The 24,348-nt window shown below is 38.5% G+C and overlaps 1 protein-coding gene across 4 annotated transcripts in view; it reads right to left on the reverse strand.

Moving 5' to 3' along the window:
- Positions 1-12,654, reverse strand: part of LOC128629319 (uncharacterized) — a 52,052-nt gene extending 39,398 nt beyond the window's left edge. For 2 of the 4 annotated variants that reach the window (XM_053676821.1, XM_053676819.1), the window contains exon 1: positions 11,970-12,653. The gene's annotated coding sequence lies outside the window, so the exon portion shown is untranslated. Of the gene's footprint in view, positions 1-11,969 lie in introns of all 4 variants that reach the window. The other 2 variants (XM_053676820.1, XM_053676818.1) reach the window with 2 other exon arrangements.
- Between the last annotated feature and the right edge of the window lie 11,694 nt (positions 12,655-24,348).

Raw genomic sequence — 24,348 nt, forward strand, 5'->3', positions numbered from 1 at the left:
TAATTTTATTCAATTGCAATTTCACCAATTCAAGTAGTTTTCCACAAAAAAGCACAAACAACTCTGCAAGTTGCATCTCAAATTGTAAAAAATCAACAGCAAAATCAAGCTTTTTTGGCCACAACAATCCCAAAACAAAACAAAAAACAAAAACAAAAAAGTGAAATCCTGAATGGACTGCACAATCACCATTCTGGTTGTATAAACTGAGTACAGCTGAAAAATCTGAGATTTATGACCTTTTGCGGACATGTGGTTGGTCCTCACAAGGAAAACTGTTTCGTTACAAAATGTTATAAAACTAAAAGAAAACAAAAAAAGTTTTGATTTTGTTATTGAGATTTGGGTTATTGAAGGTGGAATGGAAAGTCCTCATAAGGATATTATAGCGTGTTTGTGTGTGTGTGTGTGTGTGTGTGTGTGTGTGTGTGTGTGTGTGTGTGTGTGTGTGTGTGTGTGTGTGTGTGTATATATCTGTGTGTGTGTGTGTGTGTGTGTGTGTGTGTGTGTGTATGTGTGTGTGTGTGTGTGTGTGTGTGTGTGTGTGTGTGTGTGTGTGTGTGTGTAAGGATTGTCTAGTGTTTGAGCAGTGTAAAGAACGATGGTCTCTACCTGACCTTCCTGAGTGCCTCCTGTTATTTTCCACAGAGGTCAGCAGCTTAGAATTCACAACATGCAGCACCCTTTCACTTTTCCTCCTTTTGCTTTTACCACCTGTGTGGGTGGCCAGCACTGTTCCTATGAACTCTTTCTCCCTGTTTCTATTCCTTTCTTTTTCTCTCAGTCTCACTCTCAGCATTAACTTTTGTTTCTCTCTAAAGACATATAGTTCTACTATATCATGTTAACAAGCCGTTCACCCACAGGATATCCTTTTACACACCATGCAGATTTTTTTTTGTTCTCTTCCACATGAGTCAACACACTTATAAACACACCTACTATGTATACAGAGTGACAGAAGTCTACTATAGCGTACTATTGTTACAGTACTTCGGTGCATGGTTCACTGTAAGGTACTTTTTTTTAAAAGTATAATTATAAATCATTCACTTAAAACCATAACAAGTTGACTGTACTCAATTGATTGAGCAAACTTGTTCTCTCAGTTTAATTGAGTAAGGGGGTCTCCCAAAGCTTGTATAATTAAGTTGACTTAACTTGGTACTCATGTAGACTGTAGACTAGACTGTACTGAAATAATTTTCATTTAACATGCATATAGTTTTTTTGAATGGGAATCGAACTCAGGTTGTGGTATTGAGAGCACCACATGCTAGCTACTAGTCCACCAGGGATCTTGTGCGCTTACATCATTAAATTAATTTCAAGGGTACTTAAATACAGGGTGTTCCAAAAATCTCCATAAATAGGGGAAATTAACACTTTTTAGCAAAAAGTAACTTTATTTACAAAACACCCTCTACATGATCAGCCATTTCTCTGAGACAGATGAGCATGTGGAATCAGATGAGCATTGCTGGCCCAATTTATCAGGTATTTAAATGCATCAAAAGAAACCGTGTGATTTTGATCTGAAAATAATCCAAAACCTGTGGAGACATTTCACAGCTCAATGTATCTAATCTGCAGAACCATGTACAGGTGAGCCATTAGCTAGCTGAGTGAGCTACACAAGCGATACAGATCTTTTGATGTTTCACAGCATCAAAAACAAAGAAATCCCACACATTACTTGCACTCTTATCAAAATAGCTTTATTCACAACATTTCGGTCCCATTACCTTCATCAGGCATATACAAACAATCTATTCAACACAGTCTCATTTAAAATCAACACATGAAAAATCACTGCAATGATCCATCATTACCAATCGCAATCAGTGATCATTTTATTGTTGATTGGATGTTTTACAGTATGAAAGTCATGTATTAACTATAATATGTTACCTAGATTTTATGCGATTGCCTGTTGTGTTAAATATATTTAAATGCTGCTAAAGTCTATAGGTAATGCTCAGGATAATGTGTAAGGGGCATCTTTGTTAGCTGTCTAAGTATGTATCTAGAAACATGAGCTATCTATAGTATCTAGCTAAAAAAACCTAGTAAACTATTGAATCCCCAACAGCATTTGTCTAAGTTAGCTAGCCAGCTAACGTTTCCTTTTTTATATACTTTCGATAATAGAGGTGGTGTTATCTTCAGAATAGCTCACTTGGTTAGTTAACATAATTGTTAAAAATGCTTATATGTAGAATTTTTTTTATTCATTTACATGTAAAAAGATTAGTAGACGTATAAAAAATATAGAAAAGTAATTACTCATGTAATTTTTAACCACATAACGTGAACTCATGACCTTCCAATCAGTAGTCCAATGTCTTAACCGCTGAGCTACCCACTGCCCTACTGCTCACTACATGCACTGTATATGAGGTGTTTCTAAACTTACTTTCTAAACTCTGAACCTCATACATATAGGTCATGTTCCTCCTCTGGTTTAGTAGGTGCTAGATATATGTGTCCTTATCATTTTTTGTAATTAATTTAAAATAACTTTTATAAATAAATAGAGTCTTACATTTTACTTATAATTAGTTTACAATATTCACCTCAATTGATGCACACAGTGATGACCTTTTAAATGTTTATATATATATATATATATATATATATATATATATATATATATATATATATATATATATATATATATATATATATAGTGGCCAGAAAAAGTATGTGAACCTTTTGGAATTTCATGGTTTTCTGTATAAATTTGTTGTAAAATATGATCTGATCTTCATCTAAGTCAAGGTGTTACGAAACGGGACTGGAAGCAGAAGCAGATGCAGATCGTCTTTATTTGCCAACTGAAATCAATAAACTGGAAACATGGTCTAGACAGGAATAGATTATCAAGGTTTGAACAAGAAACTGGATGCTAGGCAGGGAACAGAACCGGACACGCAAACAAGAACGCTTAGCATACATAAGTGCACTGCAACACGAGGGGTTTAAGTAACCAACATAATCATGCTTAAGTACAGACAGCTGGAACCAATAATGAGACACCCTTGAACATAAACCAAAACCTGAACAGGAAGAGAACAAAACCAAAACAAAGGCACGTGTCTGTATACTAGAGTTCAGTCTCGTGCATGCGCACTCTCCATCGTAGTGCCATCTGCCGGCGAGGGCGTAACACAAGGGTATTGACAAATATAATGTGCCTAACATAATAACACAAAAAAAATCTGATCTTTCATGTCTTTATTGAGAACAACCAAAAAAACCTCATAGTGCTTGTAGAAAAAGTATGTGAACCCTTGAGTTAATGACCTGAAAAAAGCTAATTGGAGTCAGTTTTAGCACACCTGGAGTCTCGTTATGAAAATGAGTTTGAAGGTGTGGACTACAGCTACTTTGACTGATAAAAAGCCCTCAAACTTTTGGAGTTTGCTCTGCACAAGAAGCACACACTTATGTGAGCCATGCCTTGCCAAAAAGAGTTGATTTACATAAAGCTGGCATATTTACATATATATATATATATATATATATATATATATATATATATATATATATATATATATATATATATATATATATATATACTCCTCTTCCTCAGTGAGCAAATTTGCTTCTCGTGCAGCCAGCGGGGTAAGCTTGGTGGATCACTCCACTCCATGTTTCAGAGAACCATGGTTATGGACAGTAACCTATTGTTCTCTTTCATCATCTTGTGTTCAAAATCCACCTATGGGAGAAATGGACAACTCCTCGGTTGCCCAACACACCCACAATGAGGCCCTGTAAGCCAAGAGATGGTCACCTAGATAGGTGGTGCTTGATGCATACCATAATGACATGTCTGGTAACACCATGCGCAAATGTGATAGTGGTACGCAGGCGGAATATAAAGGACATGCTGGCGACATGAATAAGTGAAGCCTGACAGCCCAAGCTTCAAGATGGAGAAGAGGGCTTAAGGGAGGAAGGCTACGAGGAGCCCACTCCTAGGACAGCATGAGCTTCTGGGGTCTTAGTGACATCGAGCTGGTAGTATCTGACAAATGTATGAGGAGAGGCCCAGCTTGCAGCAGAACAGATGTCCTGAAATGAGATTCCCTGAAACAGACCCCATGAGGCAGCAACACCCCTAGTTGAGTATGCGCTGAGGCCTTCTGGAGGTTGCACTCCCTTCAATTCATATGCCAAAGTAATAGCTTCCACAAGCCAATGGGATAGGTGTTGCTTAGAAATGGGGTTCCCCGTATGCGGGGGGTACCCAGGAAATGAAGAACTGGTCACCCCTCCTGAAAAGGCTAGTCGTATCCATGTAGGCCCGAAGGGCATGAGGCATTAGGCAGAGGTGTTAGAGAAGACAGGATGGCCTTGTCATCATCCAAACCCTCTAAAAGACCTGGTTGAGCTAGGCGGCTTGTAACAAAGGAGGGTTCACCTGGTAAGATGCCCTCAAAAGGAGAAGGATCGCCAGGGAGATCCCCAGGAGCTCACCATCATCACTGTTTCCCCTGTCAGAATTGGACTGTCCAAAATCTATGCTCTGGGTTGCTGCCACTTTCAGCCTTCAGTGCAGGAGCTTTTTGGGAAGCACTAGGCAGTGGCTACCACTGTTGGGGAAATAATAATGAATTCCTTTTAATTCCTTCGAGTTATATTGTACTTTTCTAGGCACTCAAAGTGCTTTACATTGCATGGGGTAAATCTCCTCAACCACCACTAGTGTGTAGCAACCTGGATAATGCGATGGCAGCCAGAGATAGTGTGCCAGAATGCCCACCACACATCAGCTATTGGTGAAGGGGAGAGGAGAGTGATGTAGCCAATTCAGGGATGGAGATTGTTAGGGAGACATACTGGATAAGGCCAATGGGGGAATTTTGCCAGGACACCTGGGTTATACCCCTACTCTTTACGGCAAGTGTCTTGGGATTTTTAATGACCACAATCAGGACCTTGGTTTAACGTCCCATCCGAAAGAGAGTGCTGTTTGTACAGTATAGTGTCCCTGTTACTATACTGGGGCATTAGGTCCCACACAGACCAAAGGGTGAGAACCCCCTGCTTGCCTCCCTAATACCACTTCCAGCACCAACCTTAGTTTTCCGCAGGAGGTCTCCCATCCAGGTACTAGCCAGGCTCAACCTTGCTTAACTTCAGTGGGAAATGAGGCAAGAGCTGCAAGATGATATGGCTCTGGCATAATAATAATAATAATAATAATAATAATAATAATAATAATAATAATAATAATAATAGCAGCTTCTTCCATGTTTTTGAGGCCCATAGACCACGCAGAAAGGATGAGAACCCCTAGCTGCGATGAGAGCACCACATACAGCCAGGCAGGCCAGTTTAGTATGCGGCATGGCGGCGAAGCACAGAGCTCAGTCGGGTCCATAAGGCGGGCAGCCGTAGGACAGGGGGGAAAAAAGGCTTAAGAGGAGGCGGGCATCCTAACGAGCAGTGTGAGTGTGGGCAGCTTGGAACAAGTGACACAGCTAACCTGGCTAGCAAGACAAACATATCCGGTGAGGCTGATCCAAGGGATATGTCCTCCTGCAGACAAAAAGTGCAAGTCAGCTAACAAGCGAGCTGTGCACACAAAATAAACTAGAGGTCATGAGAAACGAATGTCAACTGTCAAAGAAGAGTACATACAGGTCATTTATGCACCCAGGTAAGGGGCATGCCCTTACCTGGCATTGTACCTGTGCTCCTGTCTGTCAAAATGAAGAGAGTCAATGAAGAGACCTTCGAGATTTGTAAAGAGAAAGAGTACTTTGAAGTTTGTTTGTTTGGGGGTTTTTTTTTCTTGCAAATGTAATTTGTAAAAGTATTGAATATCAATAACACTCAAGTAAAGTATAAATAGCCCAAAATAATTCTTAAGTATTTTCCACCCCTGGAGATTTATGAGCCACTATTATAGTTTATAAAAATGAAAAGGAATTATAAGCACAGTTATAATGATTTATGAATATGAGCTTCATAAAAAGTGTTACCGGCCAAGAGTGAATGAGAGTATGAGCCCAATAACCATGTTTCTTCCTCTGCCTTTATAACAATAAAACAACTGAAAAGGCACAGTAGCAGGTATTACTCACCATTTCAGGTACCTGTATTCTTTCTTATACAGATAACAGACACCCTTGTGCACAGAAATGTCTTGTTTGCTATCTGTTAAATGGTTTCATGTCACAGTGCTGTTGAAGTCTCAAATCTGATTGGTCAGAAGGTGTTGATTCTTTTTCTATAACAGCAATTCTGATAGTAGCTCTGGCAACAAGGCAAATCACAGGATTATATTAATACGCTCGTTATTTTGCATTAATATTTTCACAGTAATGACTCATTCACAGGGATTTGTATGGCAGATGCTCCACATAATCTAAGAATAATAATAAGTGGATTAAAAAAAACATGTGGTTATTTAACAAAGAAAAACTTAGTCATTAATATTGTGTACGTTTCTGTTATGAGATGTTTATTTAATACGTTTAAAATGTATATTTTGGAAAGAGTCTCTGGTATCAATATTTTGTAGAGGTTAGTAAGTTTTCTTCCATAGGAGAACTTTGCACTTGCCAGTTTCTCAGTAGCATGACAAGCTGCATTCTTTTTTGTCTTATTAACTTCAAGAGGCTGGTGAGGGAACAACTGTTTATAGCTGCTATAACATAAGTGATAACAGGCACTAATTTGTCTTGCAGACCTTCCATAACAATAAATGTAACTATAAATGGTTAAAAAGCATTATCTACATTAATATTTTTATTAATACGTTATAGCTGCTATAACGTAAGTGATAACAGGCACTAATTTGTCTCACAGACCTTCCATAACAATAAATGTAACTATAAATGGTTAAAAAGCATGATCTACATTAATATTTTTGTTTGTGTGTAATAGATGGCAAATGGCCATGGTATAAATAAGATAAAACACTTTGGGACATGCTGTTATAGGAAATTAATTCAGTTCTTTATGATAACAGTCATTCACTTCACATCAGGCTGTATCAAACCACACAAGTGCTGATTATTTTCCTATAACCTTATTTTCCTTGCCATCTTTTATTCCTTACAATACATATCTGTTTAGGTGTACAAAGGCTTAAGTATATATTTCACTCACACACTTGCAGACAAGCAAACTTGCAAAAGAGCTTTGAATAGTTATTTAAGGTAGAACGGGATACCTGTAGGGAAAGATGTCCCTCTGCCCTTAATTTAAAAGAATTCCGGACCTCCTGAAATATGAAGCTTAGTCTGACCAGCTACCATCTGCCAAAACACAAGCTGAGTTGGTCAAGCTGGTAGACTATCTTTGCCAGCTGGTGAATTATTTTCCACTATAGGACTACAGTGAGGGAAAAAAGTATTTGATCCCCTGCTGATTTTGTACGTTTGCCCACTGACAAAGAAATGATCATTCTATAATTTTAATGGTAGATTTATTTGAACAGTGAGAGACAGAATAACAACAAAAAAATCCAGAAAAACGCATGTCAAAAATTTTATAAATTGATTTGCATTTTAATGAGGGAAATAAGTATTTGACCCCTCTGCAAAACATGACTTAGCACTTGGTGGCAAAACCCTTGTTGGCAATCACAGAGGTCAGACGTTTCTTGTAGTTGGCCACCAGGTTTGCACACAACTCAGGAGGGATTTTGTCCCACTCCTCTTTGCAGATCTTCTCCAAGTTTGGCAGCTCAAACCTTCAGCTCCCCCCACAGATTTTCTATGGGATTAAGGTCTGGAGACTGGCTAGGCCACTCCAGGACCTTAATGTGCTTCTTCTTGTGCCACTCCTTTGTTGCCTTGGCCGTGTGTTTTGGGTCATTGTCATGCTGGAATACCCATCCATGACCCATTTTCAATGCCCTGGCTGAGGGAAGGAGGTTCTCACCCAAGATTTGACGGTACATGGCCCCGTCCATCGTCCCTTTGATGTGGTGAAGTTGTCCTGTGCCCTTAGCAGAAAAACACCCCCAAAGCATAATGTTTCCACCTCCATGTTTGATGGTGGGGATGGTGTTCTTGGGGTCATAGGCAGCATTCCTCTTCCTCCAAACACAGCGAGTTGAGTTGATGCCAAAGAGCTCCATTTTGGTCTCATCTGACCACAACACTTTCACCCAGTTGTCCTCTGAATCATTCAGATGTTCATTGGCAAACTTCAGATGGGCATGTATATGTGCTTTCTTGAGCAGGGGGACCTTGCGGGCGCTGCAGGATTTCAGTCCTTCACGGCGTACTGTGTTACCAATTGTTTTCTTGGTGACTATGGTCCCAGCTGCCTTGAGATCATTGACAAGATCCTCCCATGTAGTTCTGGGCTGATTCCTCACTGTTCTCATGATCATTGCAACTCCACAAGGTGAGATCTTGCATGGAGCCCCAGGCCGAGGGAGATTGACAGTTCTTTTGTGTTTCTTCCATTTGCGAATAATCGCACCAACTGTTGTCACCTTCTCACCAAGCTGCTTGGCAATGGTCTTGTAGCCCATTCCAGACTTGCGTAGGTCTACAATCTTGTCCCTGACATCCTTGGAGAGCTCTTTGGTCTTGGCCATGGTGGAGAGTTTGGAATCTGATTGATTGATTGCTTCTGTTGACAGGTGTCTTTTATACAGGTAACAAGCTGAGATTAGGAGCACTCCCTTTAAGAGTGTGCTCCTAATCTCAGCTCGGTACCTGTATAAAAGACACCTGGGAGCCAGAAATCTTTCTGATTGAGAGGGGGCCAAATACTCATTTCCCTCATTAAAATGCAAATCAATTTATAACATTTTTGACATGCGTTTTTCTGGATTTTTTTGTTGTTATTCTGTCTCTCACTGTTCAAATAAATCTACCATTAAAATTATAGACTGATCATTTCTTTGTCAGTGGGCAAACGTACAAAATCAGCAAGGGATCAAATACTTTTTTCCCTCACTGTAAATAAATTGTATAATGAATGTTTGATTTAATCAAATTACCTTTATATTGTGTTATTTTCTTTAGAAATACCTTATCTATGATATTGAATTAGTAGTGTTAATTCAGAAACTATTTCCTTTCTGCCAGCCCTTGCCCACTGGCAAGGATGGTCTACCCATTTGACCACATTGGCCTGTGTTTTGGTGGTTGTTAGCTCATCAGACTAGGCTGAATGCTTCAGCAGGGTGACCAAACAATGGTGCCAAATTGTAATCTCACCACATCTCATTTATAAAATGCTTGTTGCACATAATGTAGTTTTTAACCAAAAAAAAAAAAAAAAATTGTCCTTGGATAGAACCAACCTATGTATTTATATTAAGGTGTTTTTTTTTTCTACAGGAAGATGAGGGATTTATCTGGTTTTATTTATTCACTTTAATAAAATGGTTTTATTAATTCAATTGAAAATGATATTTCAAGTTCAATTCAAGTTCAGTATAGGCATACAGTCATAAATCACAAAGTGTAGTGTCACTGAGCAGCTAATGTTACCATTAGAGAGCAGTTGTTTGCTAGTTAGAATCAATCAACATTTTTAGCACAACAGCTGGAAAAGAGACATTCTGGTGTAAAGTCCATACAGATTAAGCTTACATAAAAAGTGCACGCAGTATATTTAATTGAGGCAATGTTGGGAAAGCTTGTTTTAAATTGCAATTAGCTAACTATCTGACTAGATACCCTTTGAGTTAGAGTGAAACTAGATCAATTATCAATGGTAATCACACCCAATAGTTAATTACAGGAATCTGCCTGTCAATTTATCAGTTTATTCTTGTAAACAATTTTGTCCTATTAGCAGCCCAGCTCAGTTGTTTGTTTGTTTGTTTTCAAACAAAAAACAAAAAACAGCTATAACTTACATTCATTCGTTGATGAACTTATTTTCAGTACAGTGTTGCCAACTTACAGACTTTGCTAGATTTGGTGAAGTTTTAGACTCTAGTGGCTTTATTTTTAAAAAAAAATAAAAAAGTATTGCAAAATATCGAGCAACTTTGGTTGAGCCTGTGTTTTCAAAGATCTATCACTGATCACCGTTCTTTCTCAAAGATCAATCACTAATCATATTTCTTTCCCAGGATCAATCACTGATCACCATTCTTTCCCAAAAGCCAATCACTGATCACTATTTCCCCCCAAAGACCAATCACTGATCACCATTCTTTCCCAAAGACCAATCATTGACCACCATGCTTTCCCAAAGACCAATCACTAATCACCATTCTTTCCCAAAGATCAATTACTGATTACCATTCTTTCCCAAAAAACCAATCACTGATCACCATTGTCCCCCAAAGACCAATCACTGATCACCATTCTTTCCTTAAGCCCAATCACTGACCATCATTCTTTCCCAAAGACCAATCACTAATCACCATTGTTGTCCCACTTGCATGAATAAGCAGATTTCTAGTGACCTTTTGAGCATGCATTAGCTACTTTCCCCTGAAAACAGATTCAGAAACCAATTTATCCTGGTCAGGGTTGTGGAGAAAACAGAGCTTGTCCTAAACACTGAGAGTGAGATGCAAATACATCCTGGATGGAATGCCAGTCCATGGCAGTGCACCACGGACACATACATTCAATTTAATATAACTAATCCACCTACTAGCATGCTTTAGGAGGTTGGGATGAAACCTACTTGGACACGGGGAGAACACGTGAAATGCCACACAGTCAGTAAACCAAGCTGACAGTGAACCCCGGAGCTGTGCCACCCAGCAGCTATATTTACTTTAATTTTGTGTACATTAAGAAAAACTATGGTGCTTATCAGTGCTACTCCACTCAGGTGATAAAATTATTAAACTAATCACAAACTAATTGATGTAGAAGTAGCGACACTACCATCTTGCCACTTCACAATGTACAGTAATTATGTAGCTAAACTAAATGCTGACAGACATAAATTCCGGTTCTGTGTCAGCTTTCTCTAATGTCTGACTTCAACACTGACAGTTTCGCAAATGAGAACTTGATCCTAAGATAATCTTACCTTCACTATTTACCTTTTTACTGGTTTAACAGGTGAAGGGGTGGGGTGTGTAGAGTTGGGGCCAATGCATATTCATAGAATTTGGACTTCTTTATGAGGTTAAAAGTGTAGACGCTTCTACGCTCTTCTCTATTGTCTAAATAACATTTATTTGTGGAAACACCACGTCAAGAAATTAATTTGAGAAATTTAATCATATTTAACTTCATTTTCAAACAAGTTGGGTGGTGTGAATCTTTTCACAACCATAAAACTATGTTGAGTGTCATGTGGTTTGTCATGTCGATAAAGATATTTTTGTTAATGTTATAGAGTATACTAACGGACAATTAACGAATAATACAGTGAATGGTAACTACCGGTATATAAATTGGACATTATGTACATACACATTCTGACAACTGGGACAAGCTGACACTTGGGACTTTTTTCCTCAAGAAGGGAGTGCAACCAGTATCCCATTTATAGTGTATTGCTTTATTGGTTTATACATCATTATATTTAATTGATCTGCCATTATATGCCCAAACAAATGTAGTTATTCATCTAATCAGGCATAATTGAATATCATAGTTAAGTTAGCTGTATGTTTGAACACTTCTATACACGAATTTAAATTGCATATTCTGCAATGCACCCCGAGGCACTCAAATCAAATACACATTCACACATTCACACAACATTGAGTTTGTAATTACCACAACAACACAGATACAAATCAAACACTTACATTATGTCTAACTTTAGAAGTTCTGATTGCTCAATGATAAAGTGAAAGGCTGTTCTAAGAAGTAGCTTTCTGATGCTATAGTCTCAACATCCATATCTATCTCTCTCTCTCTCTCTCTCTTTCTCTCTCTCTCTCTCTCTCTCTCTCTCTCTCTCTCTCTCTCTCTCTCACACACACACACACACACACACACACACACACAGACACTGAGTTAGACTTCAACCAACGCTCTCGGTCAGGACTTTTCACTCACCTTCCTTCTCGTTTTCTCCCAACAAAGTTGCCTCTTCATGTTCCCTTTTTTCCTCTGCACTTTTTGGGCACACCCACATACACATATCTTTAGCTTCACACCTTCTCATTGTCTCTTCAGCTCCTGCTTTTATTGTTATTATGATGATTATTATGATTATTATTACTTTCTAAGTTGAGTTTGTCAGCCTAATCCGGTTTCTGGACTCAGTCATTTCAGCCACTTCCTCACAGAATCAGCCATGAGAGAGAACAAAAGAAGGAGAAGGGGGAAAAAGAGAGAGGAGTGTATGAGGAGAGAAACAGCCTGCCACTCTTACACACACACATTCTCTCTCTCTCTCTCTCTCTCTCTCTCTCTCTCTCTCTCTCTCTCACACTCTCTCACTCACTCTCCTTTGGTGCAGGACTACCTCTCCTTTCACCCTTTTCTCACTCCCCTCCTCTCTTTCACTCTCTCTCTCTTTCTCGGTGCAGGACTCCCTCTACTTTCACCCTTTTTCACTCCCCTCCTCTCTCTCTCTCTCTCTCTCTCTCTCTCTCTCTCTCTCTCTCTCTCTCTCTCTCTCTCTCTCTCAATCTCTTCCTGCCCTCCCCTTAGCCAGTCAGCCTGCTCCGTCCAAAGTCTAATGCATGCGTTTTGTGTGTGTGTGTGAAGAAAAACAATCAAATTCAGGAGTGTTCAGACTACATTTTATTATATACTTGTGTGTGTGTGTTACAGTGTGTGTGTGTGTGTGTGTGTGTGTGTGTGTGTGTGTGTGTGTGTGTGTGTGTGTGTGTGTGTGTGTGTGTTTTAGAGGTGTGTGGTCTTGCTACTGAGCAGCTCTTTGTTTTAATTAGTTTGAGTCCATAGTGTAGTAGACAGGAATTCTTTGTGAGAATTACTTTTGTATTTTTTACTTGTATCAATCATTTCTCTCTCTCTCTCTCTCTCTGTGCAATCTAGCAAATTAATACGCCTTGTCCCGAGACTACAAACTCCTGACAGCTGCGTCATCCTCATCCACAGAGCGAGATTATTTTGTTTATGAATAAATCTCATAATCTTCTCCCATACCTAATGCATCCCACACATAATCTTCTCACATACCCTCACATATATTATATCACAAGTTCACAACATTTTCAAATTCTAAACCTGCTTGGAATTCATCAGCTCTCTTTGTCGCCTCATCAGCTGTGTGTCTAGAATTTGAGAAATCGTGCAAATTCACCATGGGAGGAATGGAATTTTTAGAAAAGAATGTGCAAGAGCACAGTAAAATGTGGTACAACCTAATTAGGTATGTAGACGGTATGTCGCATTCGTAGAATATCTGTTTATTTCCATGGTGCAAAAAACAGGCAATGTAATAACTGTAAAAATGGATTGTGTCATAGCTGCTAAATAGTTTCTAAATCAACACAAGATATGTTATTACATCTGCCTGAATTGCATCGGAGATAGATATCTCTCAGAGACTGGGATGGCAAGATTTATTTTAAATGCGGGCACACCTGTTCTGTTTATCTGTCCCTCCTTATCTGATCATCACAAAGATTTGGCAGTCGATAAAGGCGGTGAAGACATTTATGGTTTGAATAGTTTAGACTTACAGTAAGAACCGCCTGGAAATGGTATAATTTCTTATTAGCATGTATTGATCACTGATCACTTGCTTTTGTAATTAACAGTCATATCTGTCTTTTACACTTGATCTTTTATTAATTAGATCTTGAGCTTTTCCTAAACTGTCTGACTGTTCTGGTTGCACATTTACATAAGAATAAATATACTTGCCTACTTGCTTGCTATGAGTTCAGATTCCAGGACTGCCAGAGAGCCACTGATGGACCCTTAAACTTCAGCTCTAATCTTAAATTGTATTCTGCCTCACTTATAAGCTTATTTTGATAAAAGTGTCTGCAAAATGAGTAACAGAAGATAGATTGTGTAGACTCTCAGTTTTTCCATTTACGGGAAGAAATATATATATATATATATATATATATATATATATATATATATATATATATATATTTCCCCGTAAATGGAAAAACTGAGTGTCTACACAATCTATCTTCTATCTGTCTATCTATCTATCTCTCTATCTATCTATATATTCATATATAAACCTACCTTTAATTTCCTAATGCAGATAAAAATAGATTGGATAGTTTTCTTCATAAAGAACTATTGTCCTGGTCTGAATGAAAATTCTTATATATTCTAAAATATATCAGCTCATTTCCATATTGAGCATGATGATTTCTATTATGATGACCAATTTTTATCAGAGTTTTGGAAGTGGTGGTGGTGGTGGTGTGTGTGTTCAAATTTACAAAACAAAAATGTAATTGTAGTTTAATGCATCCTTTCAGCCTTTTCTTATACTGTAACTCTTTTGAATATAATACATTTTGACAACTCGCAGGGAGTTTTTCGAAAATACCTACATTACCGTGACCCTTTACTACATGACCTTCAAGCCTGAATGTGTTTGCGTAGAAGAAGAGAAGTTAGGCTTATTTAATTGAATTTAAGTCCAGTAGATGTAATCATATGCCACAAAAATCACAAACCTTTACAATTGATATGTTTTTAAAACATAGGTAAAATGATTTATTGAATAGAGATCTCTAGATGGTAAAGGAGGGCATTGTTAAATTACATTGCAGCATTGAGTGAAGGTCTGAGACTTGGATATGCACGAATGCAGAATGTTGATATTTGTCGTATAGAACGTGCTGTAGAAAAGCTGCATATGAACATTTATTTATTTATTTACTTACTTATTTTCTGTGAGACTGGGGTGAAAAAGTCACACTCCTATATAGGATATAGAAGAACTATGCTATAATGACTCTCCCTGGTGAACTTACTGACCTGTTAAAAACTATTTTATATAACAGTTAAATGAGAACACCCTGTTTTTATGTGTGTGTGTGTGTGTGTGTGTGTGTGTGTGTGTGTGTGTGTGTGTATCTGAATGTTCTCTGATGCATGTCCTAGAAATCCCTCAGTCTAATACATTCAGCAGCATCAACACACAGATAGGAGGGAGCTCTGCACATAATCTCCTCTTTTTTCCTGACCCAGATTCACAATATCTCTCTCTCTCTCTCTCTCTCTCTCTCTCTCTCTCTCTCTCTCTCTCTCTCTCTCTCTCTCTCTCTCACACACACACACACACACACACACACACACACCACATGCACACACGCACACACACATGCTCACAAACAAGGTTTTATGCTGAAAGCATATATCCCATTGGTGCCAAATTCGGAATGTCAAAACTGTATACATTTTCTGTACTGCAGAAGCCATTGATTGCATTCATTGATTGTTTTTTTAAAAAATTATATATATTATTAAAACCAATGGGTCCCTCAAACGGAAACAAAATCTTGTCTTAAACCCATACATATATCTATATCTGCACCATATAGTCACCTCTATCTTTATACCACATATGCTACAGGCGGTCAGTGTCGCTTCAGGCAGTCAGTGTGCACATGCTGGGCACAGCTGTCTCCAGAGGGTGAAGGAGAGAGAAGTTCTGCAAATAGCTCTACTAATCCAGGAAGCAGACAGAACGTTCTGTTTTCTTGCTTCACACTCAAGCAGTTTTGTTGCTTTGTAATAATGATCAATGCCCGGGAACGACACAGTGAGAACTAATGTAGAGTATAATCCCAACACTGTGAAAGTCACATAATTTTCCTTCTATGTGTTTGATCCATTAACAGTTCAAACATAAACAGTCATTAGATGGATTTGTGGGTTCTTCAGCATCTTCTGGTACATGTGCGCTATATATTATATTGTCGATTCTATATTGATAGAAACTGGACCTGCATAATTCTTGCCCAGTGCATCACTAACTCTCCGGTAAGCAAAACAAGGTTACTGTATAGATATGTTAAAATATAGTCATTTCCTATGTCAGATTGTTACTTTTTCTTTTGTATTGCTTAGACTCACTAAATTGACTATTTTCAAATATGAAGTCACCAGCAACAACGTGTATAAACTATATATTTAATATTCATGCAACTTGGCAGACACCCTTATCCAGAACAACTTACATTTATCTCATTTAAAGGGTTAAGGGCCTTGCTCAAGGACTCAGTACTGGCAGGACTGCAGTGCTGGGATTTGACCTCAAGACTTTCTGGTCCGTTGTCCAACCTCTTAACCACTTTACTATACTATTGCTTGAACACTTTACTATTTACATTACAACCACTTTACATACCAAGATGTGGCCATGTTCAACTATAGCTGAATTTTCCAACATTAATCATTGTGTTGTACATCTGTGTGAAATCACAGAGGTGATACAGACTACATCACCAGAGACCTTTGTATTCAGTCCGTACAGGATTTTGCTCAATTTTTTTGTGACTGTTACTGCCACAAATGCTTGATTTTGCAGTGGAGGTTTTATTCTTCAAAATTTGCAATGCAACTTCTTGAATTTGCAACTACTTTAATTGGGGAAATAGGATATATAAATTGCAGAAATTTTTGTACTTTTTTGTGGAAAATGACTTTGGCGAAGTCACAATGAAATTGTTTTGCACGGCCTTTTGCAGTGATGTTTATTGGTAAAATGAGACCTTTTAGCTGTAATCATGTTTGACGCACATGAATCAAAGGGGGCTTTGGCTGAATGTGCATTGTGATGACATGATGTGGCGAGTCATGATGATATTACATGGCATGTCTTGGCCCAAATGTGTGCAAAATCTGTGGTAATTTTGAAAAATTGCAAGCTCCTGAGAATATTGCTGAGTTTTCTTGATTTTGTGCTTATTTCTGCAAGTGCAAAATCCTGGAGCGACTGTGAATTGTAATCTCAGCCTCAGAAATCACTTGCATTTATGTTGATTATACAGCTGAAGGCAGCTCATTGGACCAGAGAGGCTAGCTACAGGGCTAGATACATTAGATCAGAAAGGGAAGAGTTTTCACAGGCTTTCATTTTATTTTTACATTTTACAGAATGCTTAACAACGAAAGAACAAAGAAGTAAGTGTTTCACCCTGTGTAAAATTCAAAACAGATCCATGGTGCTAAGTGATATTGTGAAAGAAAGCCTCGCTTTGCTCCTTGACTGCCAGATGTGCTATGCAGCATTCGGAAAGGATTAAGAGCAACTGAGTGAAAGTGCAGAATATCACAACTTGATGATCATCTCCACTCATACTGCTGGCTTTTCTGTCTTTTTTCTGATGTGAATGCTGCCATGCATACTTCTAAAATGGAAAGCTAGAATCAAATTCCCTTCATCTTCTTCTGATGCAAACTGATGTTTTTCCTTCATGTCTCAAGCCTCCCCCTCATCTTCCTCCCTATCTGCTGAAGCCTTTGCCACCTTCTTTGAAGAGAAAATTAACACAATCCTCCAATCTTTCCCTCCTACTTCTATTAATACAATTCATTCTCCTTCCCCCCTTGCCATCTTATTAAAATGCTTTTCTCCTCTATCTAGAGGTTCTGCAGCTTCTCTCATCCACCACTTGTCTGCTGGATCCTATCCTTGTGCTAGAGACCTCGGACATTAGCAACTACTGATCAGTATCACTTTGTTAATTTCGTTACATCCTTTTTTTTCATGACTAAGACGAGGTGGCACCGATGTAATTTAAGAAATAATAACTTTACCAAAATCTTTATTTTCATTGACAAAATAGAGGAGACAAAATATTATAGACTATATATTTTTTTTTTTTCCGAAAGCGAGTTCCGCACATAAGTGTGGCAGGGATATTCTGTGTGTGGTTGCACAATGTTGACTTTCGTGATTGGCAATAATACCTACAGGCTGCAGCCAATGGGAATGCTTCTCTATCAGCGCACATTCTCACAGGACCGATCAGACCACCTCATGTAAGATTCTTAACATAGCCGAAAATCTTAACAGAAACAGTTACTTTAACAGATGCGATTGTAGAAACTCTGATATGGATAAAGCTTTATGTACGTACCTTAAATGATCCATGGTTTAATCTATTTTGAACGCCCTTATTCATCTTAATTTATTTTCACTATCATAGCTTGTTAAGTATTATATCCACAGTTATGTTAGCCTACATGTTTATTACAATGAGAAATTTGTCAATAGTTACATAGAGAGATATGTAAGGTTGTATATGTAAAGTGTTTTAGCTGTCATTGATGCAGATTCTCAAGCCACAGTGGGCTTTTACTGTACCACTTTCACTATTTTATTGAAGTGACACTGGCTGTCACTCATATTTTTGTTGATAGTCAACAAAGGCAACAAAGAGAGAGAAGAGTTTGAAGGGGAGAGAGACAGTCAGTTGGGCAGGATGAAAAAAACTATATGAAATTACTTTCGAGCACCTGGTAAAAAAAAAAAAAAAAAAAAAAACAGCTAGGAGTGAGAGGACAGAGGGTCGTGATATGGAAGATAAGGATGAATGAACGGTGTTTGCTTTGTGACACAAATAATTAATGAATGTTCCTGTATTGACATTCAAAAAAGGAGGAGACATGAAATGAAATAAGTCTAATGTTATTATATATTACAGAGGTATTTATATGTATATGTTTATATTATATTTATACATATTTACCCCCACCCCTTGCAAAAAAAAAAAAAACTCCCCAACTAGAGTCCCTCCAGTGTATGTCGGCCATTTCCACCACTGGCTAGACTAGCTTGACTGAAATATAATCTATTTATAATAAAATTATTTATTATTATATATAATAAAAGTGTCTACAATTTTCAGTGAATAAAATGTCACCAGTTTTAATTGACTAAAACTAGACTAAAGTTCTTGTGGTTTCCTTTGGCTAAGATAAGACTAAAATGCCTAGACTTTTAGTCAACTAAAACTTGACTACAAAAAACAGGATAAGGTTGACTAAATATATATATTTTTTTTTTTTTTTTTTAACTATGAAGGCATTTGGCACAGGAATAAGACTAAGACTAAATTTAAAAAATAACTGACAAAATTAACACTAGTACCACTTCATTCCGTTCTCTTAAAAATTTCTGATTGTGCAACTTTCTATCAACTGTCTCTGTCAGTAGGAATGATCCCCTGAAAAGACTCCAAACAAAGCAATACACTCCATAGTCCTTGTGGCTGTTACTGAGAAGCGTCTCGCCACTACATCAGCCAAACTGTCACTGGTCCTGATCCTTCTTGACCTCTCAGTAGCCTTTGGCTTGGTCAGTCACAAGACTGAGCTGTTCTTCCTGACAAGCCTTGAAATTCCAGGTTGGAATTGGTTTGCTTGCTAAGTGGAGGGATGGTCATATCAAGTGACATCCACATCTGCTCCATGCACATTGCTGGGCCCTCTTCCATTTTTTATCCTCTATACCCACACTCTCCTTGAAGTAAGATCATCACATGGTTTTTCATAGAGTACCACTGTTATGCTGATGACAACACTCGTTCTATTCTCCCTCAGACACTCATGCTTCTATGTAGATCTCACAAACATGTGGTAGCGTCTCAGCATGGATGACAACTCATCACCTGCAATGAAATCCCTTGGTTTAATTCTGGACAAGCAGCTATCATTCTATGCTTGTGTTGCAAACCTGTCACAGTCATGTAGGTTTCTTTTCCCACAACATTAGGATGATCTGGGCTTTTCCACGCCACAAAGTCCCTCATCATCTGAAGATTGGATAACTACTTGCCCCTGGTACTTCTTCCTCTGTGTGCCATTAGACTGTTAATTCAATTCTCCAAAATTAACCCACATTATCCCACTGCTGCTTTCCGTCCATTGGTTCCCTGTAACTCTCTGCATCAGATTTAAAACACAGATTATTGGCTACAAATACTTCATAGCTCATGAAAGATTCTAATAAGCTCTCAAATTAGTTGATGAATGAATTACATTCAGCATGAGAGCCACAGTTACTACAGTCATGTAAAAAAAAAAAAAATACACCCCCTAGAAATTGTTGCCTTTTTTGACATATTTGGACAAGCAAACATTTGATCCTGTTTGAAACAGTGCCTATTAATAAAGTTGATATACTTGAACAAAACCACAAGGACAAATTGCTTTTTCAATAGATGTGATATTCTTCTGTGGAAAAGGTTAAATTGTCTGTACTGTGAATGGTTCTGTGATTGTGCATATTTATAAAGTTGCAATCAAAGTAATTCAACCCCCATTGCAAATCAGGTTTATTGTCAAAATGTTTGCAATGAACAAATCAAATAAAAGCAATTGAAATAGTTCAACACAACGAATGCTTCAAGTTTCCCAAAATTCAACTGAAAATACAACTTATAATGATTTCTCTAGTTTCAAAATTATTCAACCACTTCATGGCAAGCATCTTTAATACTTGTTATGATCTGCTGCAAACGAGATGCATAGCTTCTTGTGGTGTTCCTGGGGAATCTTAGCCCATTCCTCATGAGCCTCCAATTCAGTAATATTCTTGGGTTTGCGTTCTGCAACCGACATCTTCAAATCCCACCAGAGATTCTCTATGGGGTTCAAGTCAGGTGACTGTGATGGCCCCGTAGAATCTTCCAGAACTTCTTCTGCAGCCAAGCCTTGGTGGAGTTTGAGGTATGCTTGGGATCAATGTCCAGTTGGAAGGTCCAATGATGCCCAAGTTTCAGCTTCCTCACAGACGAATAATGTTTTCTCCTAGGATTTCCTGATACTTCAATGAATCCGTCTTGCCTTCCACATGCTGCAGGTTTCCAGTGACAGAGGATGCAAAGCAGCCCCAGAGCATCACCAAGCCACCACCATGCTTAACTGTGGACAGAGTGTTCTTTCTTCATTCTTTTCCTCCAGACATACCGCGATTCCATCGTGCTGAAAAGATCCACAAAACAGAATCCCAAATTTTCTGTGGCTTATTTATATGATTTTTAACTTTTCTTGTGCTTTTAGGCTCAGTAGGGGTGTACGTCTTGGAGTTCTGGCATGGAAACCTCCTGCGTTTAGTATGCGCCACACTGTGTTCTTTTGCAGTCACTCAAGGGTTTTTCACAACCTGCCTTCTCAGAAATCTGGCTGCAGCTGATGATAGCTTCCTTTTTCTGCCCCGTCCAGGTTATTTCATACACTTATTGCCCCTAGCCAGTTCAGGTATTTCATGTGTTCCAGCTCAAGCGCACCAGTTGAAGCCCTTGATTATTTGCATCAAGTGTGCTTGAGACAACACCTGTTTTGCATATTTGTGCTGTTGTGAGGGATTCTATTCAGGGGGTTGAATAATTTTGAAACTGGAGAAATCAAAATGCATGAAGCTGCATTTTCAGTTGAATTTGGGGAAAGCACTTGAAGCATTTGTTGTGTTGAATTATTTCAATTGCTTTTGTTTGACTTTTTTGCCCGTTCATTGCAAGCAGCTGAAAGCCTGTAAATTTTTATAATAACGCATACAGGGCAGAAGCAGGACTCAAACCCCTAACCCCAGAGGTGCAAGGCAAACATGCTAATCACTACTACTGGTGGTGCTAGGATTATTTTAACTCACAACCTCACTCAAAGGTCAATGTCATAACCACTGAGCTACCCACTGCAGATGTCTGCTAAGTCCTCTATCATCAACAAGGCATTTCATCCCACAGAACTGCCTCTTACTGGATTTTTTTTTCCTTTTTTTGCATCGATAAAAAAGCCAATATCAGCAGTTTCTGAAATACTCAAACCAGCACATGTGGCACTGGCACCAACTACCACACCATTATCAAAATCACTGAGATCACATTTTTCATCATTCTGATGTTTGATATGAACTTTAACTGGAGCTCTTTACCTGTACTTGCATGACTTTACGCATTGCACTGCTGCCACATGATTGGCTGATTGGATAATTGGATAATGAACAATTGTAAAGGAGTTCCTATTAAAGTGAACAACTTAAAAAATAAAACAACTTATAATATTGCCTTTATAATTTAAGGGCAAAAACTCATTTATAACTCTAGTTATAAAACCATCAACCAAGTTTTTAAAGATAATATATGGGAGGAAATTCCTTACCCTTTCTTTTTCTCTTCCTTTTCTCTTAATGTGTTTTCAGTGTCTATGTCAATCCAAATAGGAAAAATCTGAGCTCATTTCCCATTTTGTCTGGCAGACTTGATACACTTGGCCAGTTTTATGTCAACATTCCAGACTGTGGTTGTCAAGCGAATCCAAATCATATAAATTGCTTTATATTTCATATTCTCAATGCATATTTCAGTTCTCATGTCAGAGACTGCTACCTAAAGTTACATTCACAGGTTAAAAGAAATAGGCTGACTGAGAAATAGACTGCTGAATAAAGCTTCAGGACAAAATAAGGATACTTTGAGGTAGCTTGGAAATTATTAAATATTTACAGTAGATCATTGGATGCTTATAATGTGCATACTGATAAGCACATGAGGATTTTTTTTAAGGACTGTAAATGACTGATGACTTAAACCTCATCATTCTTTTTTGTTTTGTTTTCATAATTTTTAATTATTTTTTAAATTATTATTATGATATATGGTTATTATGGCGCAACCAGCGTTAAATATAAAAAAGAAGGATTATGTCTTTATGAGCACTTCATCAATTGCACAAAGGCACAACACTCACATCCCTCTCTTTCTCATTTATCTCTGTTTTTTTCTCTCCCTTTCTATATTTCTTTTGCTGGCTTCCTCTCTTTTTCTGGACACTTTTCCTCTCCTTTCTTTCTTTCTTTCGATCACTGGCTCTTTATTTCCTCCAATCATTTCTCTTTCACAGTGTGTATGTGATTGTGCCCTGCGATGGACTGGCACCCTGTCCAAGGTGTACCCTGCCTTGTGCCCGATGCTCCCTGGGATAGGCTCCAGGTTCCCCGTGACCCTGAAAAGGAGTAAGCGGTAGAAGATGGATGGATGGATGGATTTCTCTTTCACTTTATCCCTCTTGCTCTATATGTTCCTTTCTTATATTAGTTTCTTTTTCTCTCACCTTCTCACCTCTCTTTCTTCCCATTATTTTGTCTTTCTCTTCTTAATGTGAACATACAGTTCATCTTCGTTATAGTACTGTATACAGTTTTGGGTGTTTCATTTTTAATTTTACAAAAGCTTCAAGTGCAGTTAAATATTTATCATGCTAAACGTGCAAATAGACGACTGATTGAAGCTGTGGGCTGTGTCCAAAACCGCATACTTACCTACTATAAAGTAGGTATAATACATGTATATCTCCTACTATATAGGAGGTAAGTACGCGGTTTGGGACGAAGCCATGCTCTCTTGTTTGCCGTGTGTGTATGTCCTGAGGCAAAATGTGGTGAAAACTCCCACATGACGTTAATAGTGTGATTAAGGTGTTTACATGTCTGTAATGCATGTCGATAATGTGACTAAAATAGGAATACTCCACGTCTTAATTTTATTTGTGTTTACTTCGAGTATGTCTTTAATCAGATTAAAGTAATCAAAAAGCGCTGTTTACATGGTAGTTTCTTAATCAGAATATTGTCTTAATCAGGTTAATATTGGATTATTGTTGTCCATGTAAACATACTGAGTATCAGCATTAACTAATTTGAAAGGATATTAGAGATGGTCATGTCCCAGCAGAAAAAAAAAAACACCTGGCTTATTGATGGAGAGAAACTTTAGAAATTTTAACTTTTAATGTAAAGTCCTGTCTGTTGTGGTGATTAAAAAAAGTTTCAGTGTTCTATTAACAATATACCACTAACATGTGAAAGCAGACATTTACTCTGTCAGTTTGACCCCTTCTAGTCATTGTTGCCGTCTTTCTCTTTCAGTGTGTATGTATATATACTGTAGGGGAATTAGCCCGGGGGAGGGCAGAGCACAGACCCACAAGAGACAGGTTGCAGTCAAAATGGGTGTTTTATTTGTCTGTGTGTGAGCTATCTGTCGTGAGGAGGTGAGGGTGTGTGAGTGCGAGGGGTTTCGTGGGGGTGTGGCTGGCATTGTGACCTTCTCGAGGGCGTGTCGGGGTTCCTGAGACGTGTGCGTGGGTCTCCCGTGCCGTCATCCACCGTTGAATGCGATTTCACCACCCGGCGGTCTCGTCCGCACTCGCACCTACGGGGAGAGAAAGAGAGAGAGAGAAAGGGATTAGCGATTTGAGAGAGGATACCGTCGTGCTCAATGTTGACGTGCCTATATGCCGCTGAAGAGCACACATGGAGTCTGTCTCTTAGCCGTTTTTTTTCCGCATGGCCGGAAACGCGTCCTTTTATCCTCCTCCGTCGTCGCCTGAGTGGTGGAATTTCCCCAACGGACTCCCCAGTCGCCGGCCGGTGTAGCGTCAACGGTCCCGCCCCACCGTGACGGTCCTTCTGGCTGATGGTGTGTTTGGCACGACGCTGTCCGCTTCGTGCCGGTGCGGCAGTTGGGGAAGGAGTGAC

Source organism: Ictalurus punctatus, chromosome 28 (assembly GCF_001660625.3).
Source record: "Ictalurus punctatus breed USDA103 chromosome 28, Coco_2.0, whole genome shotgun sequence".
Lineage (NCBI taxonomy): Eukaryota > Metazoa > Chordata > Actinopteri > Siluriformes > Ictaluridae > Ictalurus > Ictalurus punctatus.